The sequence below is a fragment of the Palaemon carinicauda genome, chromosome 43 (genome assembly GCF_036898095.1).
Source record: "Palaemon carinicauda isolate YSFRI2023 chromosome 43, ASM3689809v2, whole genome shotgun sequence".
NCBI classification, from domain to species: domain Eukaryota; kingdom Metazoa; phylum Arthropoda; class Malacostraca; order Decapoda; family Palaemonidae; genus Palaemon; species Palaemon carinicauda.
This window is the reverse complement of record NC_090767.1, coordinates 17952168-17959667: the sequence shown is the minus strand read 5'-3', so window position 1 is coordinate 17959667 and position 7500 is coordinate 17952168. Positions and strand designations below refer to the sequence as shown.

Sequence of the window (7500 nt, the reverse complement as noted above, 5' to 3'; positions counted from 1 at the left end):
ATGGAACAATAACAATAATAAGTTTTAGACTTAATCTTGTGATATGTTTTCACTGGATACTCATTGGATTCTCTTCTCTTTACAGGAGGACCATCCGAAGTGCGGGAGTATGTTTTGCAATGTCCGCAGCAAGAACTTCTGCAGACATGAGTTGTGCAGTTGGCACGCACCCTGTGCAATCTCTAAAGACGATCTCAGGTATTGTGACCCTCAGGTATGTACTATTTGCACTAACCTGATTACGGAGGCTTTTGACTCCCCTAAGTCGGCGGAGTCAAGGGATGCAGCTAAAGAAAAACTGCGAAAATGTGGTACAGGGTTTTCAGAAGAACACCACGGGGCCTTATCTTCCAAGTGAGAAGATGCAGGGTTATCTTTTTCCCAGGGCATCTGAGGATGCAGTGATTCCACAGCCTCACGCAGATATCCCCTTAGTCCAGATTCCGGTAGATGCGGAAGTCTCGGACGTTTTACAGGCCATCCAACTGGATGATAGGATGTCTGAAGTGTCAGAGTACACGGAGAAGGACCTTCTCGTAGAAGGTCAGGAGGAGGAGCAGACCCAAGCTCCTGAAACTGAAGAGGAAAAGGTTGACGCGGTGTCAGTCTCATCGGTTCCGGCCCGGGACCGGTCGCCTCGACGTCGTCTGCTATCCCAGAGGAACTGGGAAGGACTCTTTCTTCTATTGTTGAAATGATTCAACAAATGCAGAAGAAAAATTTTGAAAAGGAGGCTGCGATGAAGTTGGAGATGTGCAGACTCGCAGCATCACGCGGGCCCCAGAAGAAGCTCAGCATGAAGGATCTCCCCTTGTGTTCAGATGCAAACCATTGGAGATATGCTGAACACATGCTGATGACAACTGGAATTATTGTCATTTCGGAGAAGCTGGGATCAATTCCCCTTGAACGGGTGGAATTTTGGCCTAGCAAGGAGTCTTACCCGGAATGTTATGTCCGTCTCAGGAAGGAGCCAGCCTCAAAGGAGGAAACAGAACCAAAGGCGGTCATATTCTTTGACCACAGTAAAGCTCAGGCTTCACTCACCACTTCTATGAAAGAGAGGGGCTTCTCCAACTTAAAAGTGCCTGCGTTGAGTAAGAAGCACCCCTCCTTTGTGGCCTCTCCAACTAGAGCCTTCCCTTTTATGGAGAAAGGGTACAAGGCAGCATTAAAGGCAGTCGAGGCAGGGAAGCCATGCCCGTCTTTGGACGAGTGCAAGCCTTTATCCCTGACCTTGCCTATGGACCAAAAAGACTGGAAGGACGTGCACCTTACCTTTTCAGTCGGGAAGTTGGAAGCAGATATTGCCGGATGTCAGTTCGGTGAGGACCTTCCAAATTTTTCTGAGTTTCTCTTGCGTAGGGAGCACGAGACGAAAGGAAGACTTGCGACATCTATGTCCCTTCAGACGACTCTGGAAATGATGGCAAGCGACCCCAGGAACCAGAAGATGTTTATGGTAGTGGCCAAAACCCATTTGGCCACCGTGACCAAAGATCTCTATAGTTTCATTAAAGCTAGGAGAGCTTGTAGAGAGTTCATGTTCGCCTCGGCTGTGGTGAGACATGAACCAAGGAAACTGATCTCACCCAATATTTGGGGTAAAGACCTCTTCCCAAGTGATGTGGTCAAGGAAGTAGTAGACAAGGCTGCCACGGAGAATAGGAACCTTCTCCAGAAGTGGGGCCTGTCTCTCAAGAGAAAGTCTTCCCCAGATGAAGGTCCCGAGCCAAAGAGGAAGACGAAGCAGCCTAGGCTACCCTCTCGACCGGCCAAGCCCTTCAGACAGCAACAACAACAACAACTTCCTACGACCGCGGTGCCTCAGGTGGTGGCGCAACCTCCTACTACGTACCAGTTGGTACCTCAACCAGTAGCGACTCAGTCGCCTGCCTTCAACCCAGCGTTCGAAAGGCAGTCAACGACCTTTCGTGCGATACCTAGAGGAGCAGCCAGAGGTTCCTCTAGACGCCCCTCAAGAGGAAGGGGTTTTAGAGAAGGACGCGGTCAAGGAAGCTAGGCCTCAGGTTCACAACAGAAGTGTGATGCTTCCGGTAGGAGGGAGACTGTAGTTATTTCGGGATCGCTGAACCTTCGATCCCTGGGCCCACAGCCTAATCAAGAATGGACTGGGTTGGAGCTGGAACAGAGCTCCACCCTTATTCCCACAATTCTTCCAACACTCCAACCCCGTCTTGGAAGAATATGTACGGGAACTCTTGGAGAAAAGAGTAATTCGGAGAGTAAAGTCGATCAGGTTCCAAGGAGGGCTGTTTTGTGTTCCCAAGAAAGACTCAAAAAAACTTAGAGTCATTCTGGACTTGTCGCCACTCAACAAGTTCATAGTAAACCCCAAGTTCAGGATGTTAACACTTCAACACATAAGGACCCTGTTGCCCAGACGGGCTTACACTGTCTCCATAGACTTGTCAGACGCCTATTGGCATGTTCCAATCAATCATCAACTCTCCTCCTACCTAGGGTTCAAGCTAAAATGAAGACTTTACGCCTTCAGGGCCATGCCCTTCGGGCTAAACATAGCCCCACGGCTATGCAAATGCAGTCGTTCATCAATTACGCCTAAAAGGTGTCCAAGTAGTGGCCTACCTGGACGATTGGCTGGTGAGGGCAGCATCCGAGGCTTCCAGTTCCTTGAACATCTAGGATTCAAGATCAATGCCAAAAAGTCTCGACTATCTCCAGCTCAAGAGTTTCAGTGGTTGGGAATCCACTGGAACCTAAAGTCACATCAACTTTCCATTCCTCTAAAGAAAAGGAAAGAGATAGCGGGATCTGTTAAGAGACTTCTGGTATCCAAACGGATATCAAGAGGCGAACAGGAGAGAGTGCTGGGCTCTCTACAGTTTACTTCAGTGACAGACCCAGTGCTACGAGCACAGCTAAAGGATGCAACACGAGTTTGGAGAAGATGCGCATTATACGCTCGAAGAGATCTGAAAAGACCATTTCTGACTCGATTGCGAACGCTTCTCAAACCGTGGTCCAAAGCCAAGCAGTTGAAGAAATCGATACTTCCTCAACCACCTCCACCTTCAGTCATCATCCACACAGACTCTTCAAAGGAAGGATAGGGAGGTCACTCTCACCAAGGGAAAGTTCAAGGAGCTTGGTCCAGCTAATTCAAGACATTTTACATCAACTTTCTGGAGGCCATGGCAATTCTTCTTACACTGAAGAAATTATCCCCTCGCCACTTGACCCACATAAGACTGGTTCTTGACAGAGAGGTGATAGTTAGATGCCTGAATCGCCAAGGTTCGAGATCACCTCAAATCAACCAAGTGATGTTGGCCATCTTCCGTTTGGGGGAAAAGAAGGGATGGCACTTGTCAGCAGTTCACCTTCAAGGGTTCCGCTACGTGACGGCGGACGCTCTATCCAGGTTCACACCGATAGAGTCAGAATGGGCCCTAGACGCAGGATCGTTCTCCTTCATCTTACGTCAAGTCCCGTAACTGCAGATAGACCTCTTTGCGACAAGCGACAACAAGAAGATACATCGTTACGTACCCCCGTATGAGGATCCCCTAGCGGAAGCAGTGGACGCAATGTCCCTCGATTGGAACAGATGGTCCAGCATTTACCTGTTCCCTCCATCCAACCTTCTACTGAAAGTCCTCGACAAACTGAGATAATTCAAAGGGACGGCTGCGATAGTGGCTCACAAGTGGCCAAATAGCGTATGGTTCCCTCTGGCGTTGGAACTACGACTGAAGTTTGTGCCGTTGCGGGGTCTATTCTGACTCAGCTAGTGCAGAAGTCGACTGTCTTCGCTTCATCACAGAAAACCCGCAACCTTCATCTCATGATTTTCTCTCCTTAGCGGTAAAGAAAAGATTCGGTATTTTTAAGGACAGTATACACTTTTTGGTAGAATATAAATCCAAATATACTAGAAGACAATATGAGTTGGCATGGAAGAAGTGGGTGTCTTTTGTCAAGGCAAAGAAGCCAAAAGAAATCTCGACGGACTTCTGTCTATCTTTCTTTATTAACCTGCATGAACAAGGGTTAGCGGCCAACATAATAACAACGTGTAAATCTGCCTTGACAAGACCTTTACTTTATGCCTTTTAGGTCGATTTTTCTAACGAAATCTTTAAAAAGATCCCTAAGGCCTGTGCTAGACTCAGGCCGGCAGCGCCTCCAAAACCTATATAATGGTCTCTGAATAAGGTTCTTCATTTTGCTTCTATGATGAACAACGACGAGTGCGCTTTGAAGGACTTGACCCAAAAAGGCATATTTCTATTCGCACTAGCCTCAGGGGCTAGAGTTAGTAAAATAGTGGCCCTTTCGAGAGATGAAGGCCATATTCAGTTCTTGGAAGGGGGAGGACTGAATATTTTTCCGGACCCAACATTTCTTGCAAAAAATGAGCTACCCACCAAAAGGTGGGGTCCCTGGAGAATCTGTTCTTAGAAGAAAGATGTCTCTCTATGTCCAGTAGAGAGCTTAAAGGTCTATCTTCGTAGAACTTCAGTCTTTAAGGGAGGTCAACTTTTTAGTGGAGAAACTCCAGGCTCAAACTTGTCTGTGAAACAACTAAGGGCGAAAATCACCTACTTTATTCGCAGAGCGGATCCGGACAGTACACCCGCAGGTCATGGTCCGAGGAAAATTGCCTCTTCCATGAATTTTTTCAATAATATGAATATTGAATACCTTCGCTCATACACTGGCTGGAAGTCATCCAGGGTAATTTTTAAGCATTACACGAAGCAGGTAGAGGAATAAAAGTGGTCTGTGGTAGCATCAGGTAGTGTCCTTAAACCTGTTGCTTAAAGCTGCGGGGAACAGTGAAATTAATTGGGACGATTAATTTAGGGTGGGTGTGTTTTCCCTGGACGGTACTACGTACTATGTGATAAGCCACTAAGGTGCCTTGATAGACTGTTCCATTGACAAAGGTGAAATAAGCATAACGAGTGACACATGTGCCAGGCGGTTTACGCAAGTGTAATTAGACAATAATGACAGATATTAATGAAAACTTATTGATATTCTCATTTTCAGTGACATGCTTTTGGGTTTCTTTTTCAGGTGAAACAAGTTTTTCTGGTATTACTGTTTTTCTTTATGCTGTAATTTTACATCATCCACATTTTATATATTTCTATAAATGTTGATTGATCTATTTATTTATTGTTTGTAAATAAACTAGTTCTAGATGAAATCTGCATCTTATTCGCCCAAGTTCATTCTGATGAAAAAAATTATATTAAGCATTGCAACTACTATGGATATTAGTTGATAATATAAAAAATGTTAAAAGATTGTTCCTATGTGTAAGACAAACCCTCATCGAGCTGGTCAACCGTTATTCAGGATAGACCATAGCTTTGTGGTTGGAATGATAACTGATACAATATCTGTTCCTAAACGGATGAAAACCTTTGATCGATGCTCAAATCAAATAGGTATACCAGGGAGGTGTCAGTATTTCATACGGACATTGGTAAGTTTCATTACAAACTTTGCTTTAGAAGGTATAGGTCGAGACCACTATACCGGTTTGTCTGCTGGACATCAATAGGTAATATGTATTCCTCGAGACTTTTCTAGAGTCTAGAATGACTCTTCCCTGTAGGGGGTAGGAAGTTCTAACATGAGTGATGATTAGAAATAATGATATATGACGGTAAAATCATAGTTCTTTAGGTCTAGATAGACCAAAGAAAAGGTTGCCTTGAGGTTAAGGCACGATTGAGAATCCACAGATAAAGTAATGCTCTGGTAAACTTCCATTACGACGATATGGCCTGAGCCCAAAAAACAGATTTTGAGTGAAGCGAAAAATCTATTTTTGGGTGAGATAGCCATGTCCTCCTGATGGACCCACCCTTCCCATCATAAAAGTGCTAAGAACCACTCCCAATAGTACAGTATCTGTAGCACCTCGCATATCGCTACAAGGAATAAGATGGCGCCGTTGATGACGTCATATACTGAGTCGGAACGGGAAGGAGAGGTACCTTATTAACGGCTGTCCTTTTGTTTTTCGTTTTCTTGCCACTTTTTCCCCTCGAAGCGTTAACGCTATTCGGGGTAAAGATAGCTATGTGGCGTGTCAAGAATACGACCTTTGATATTATGCGATATTCCTATAAAAATTGTTTAGGGATATTCGCTCCAGGAGTAAGAATTCTGGATAACTTAAGGTAAAATTCTCTAGGAATATCACTGTAGTCAAATAAACCAAAAAAAAACTACCCTATAGGAACTTCCATCACGACGACATAGCTATCTCACCCAAAAATAGATTTTTCGCTTCGCTCAAAACCCGCTATATATATATATATATATATATATATATATATATATATATATATATATATATATATATATATATATATATATATATATACATATATATATATATATATATATATATATATATATATGTATATATATATATATATATATATATATATATATATATATATATGTATATTATCTATATATATATATATATATATATATATATATATATATATATATATATATATATATATGTATATAAATATATATATACATATATGTATATATGTATATATATATATATATATATATATATATATACACATATATATGTATATATATGTATATATATATATATATATATATATATATATATATATATATATATATATATATATATATCTATATATATATATATATATATATATATATATATATATATATATATATATATATATATATATATATATATATATATATATATATATATATATGTATTAATCCTTTCTCCTTCCAACGATATTCCTTCATCCATTTTATATTCCGTTCTCATCATCTCTGTTTTTATTCTATTTATATTGAACCTAACCATGTGTGAAATTTCATGCATTCTGGTAAGTAAGCATTGCAAATTCTGTGGTGTTCTGTTAACAAGGACAGCATCATTAGCATACTCCAGGTAAGCTAATTTTCTATTATCAATCAAGCCCAATCCTTCCCCACCATCTCCAACTGTTTTATGCTTAACAAAATCCATGGGGAAGATAAACAACGTAAAGTGACAAAAACATTCCCTTGAAGTACTCTGCTGTTCACTGAATATTTTTTTTAAAGGACTCCATTAACATTTCACTTGTTATGCTCCTGAAAAAAATTAATCAAATTTACATATTTAGGAGGAATTCCACGATAGCGCAAGACTCTCCACAAAATTGGCTGGTTCATAATATCAAAGGGTTTTCCATGTTATACAAATGCTATCGAAAGTGGAGTCCTATATTCTACGCATTGTTGAACGTGTCTCAAAATGAAAATTTGGTCAGTACAACTTTTACCTTTTCTAAATCTTGCTTGTTCATCTCCAAGCTTTTCATCAATCTATCTCTCTTGTCTCTTTAGAATGAGCATACTAAATGTTTTCATGAAAACTGACGAATCTGTGATGAGTGTTATTATTTCAATCAACCAGGTCTCTTTTTTTTTGTCAATTCAACT

General features: G+C 41.4%; 1 protein-coding gene across 1 annotated transcript in view; it reads right to left on the bottom strand.

The window, feature by feature from the left end:
• LOC137633740 (uncharacterized) overlaps positions 1–7500 on the bottom strand; it is a 388422-nt gene that overhangs the window by 362025 nt on the left and 18897 nt on the right. The gene's annotated exons all lie outside the window — the stretch shown is intronic.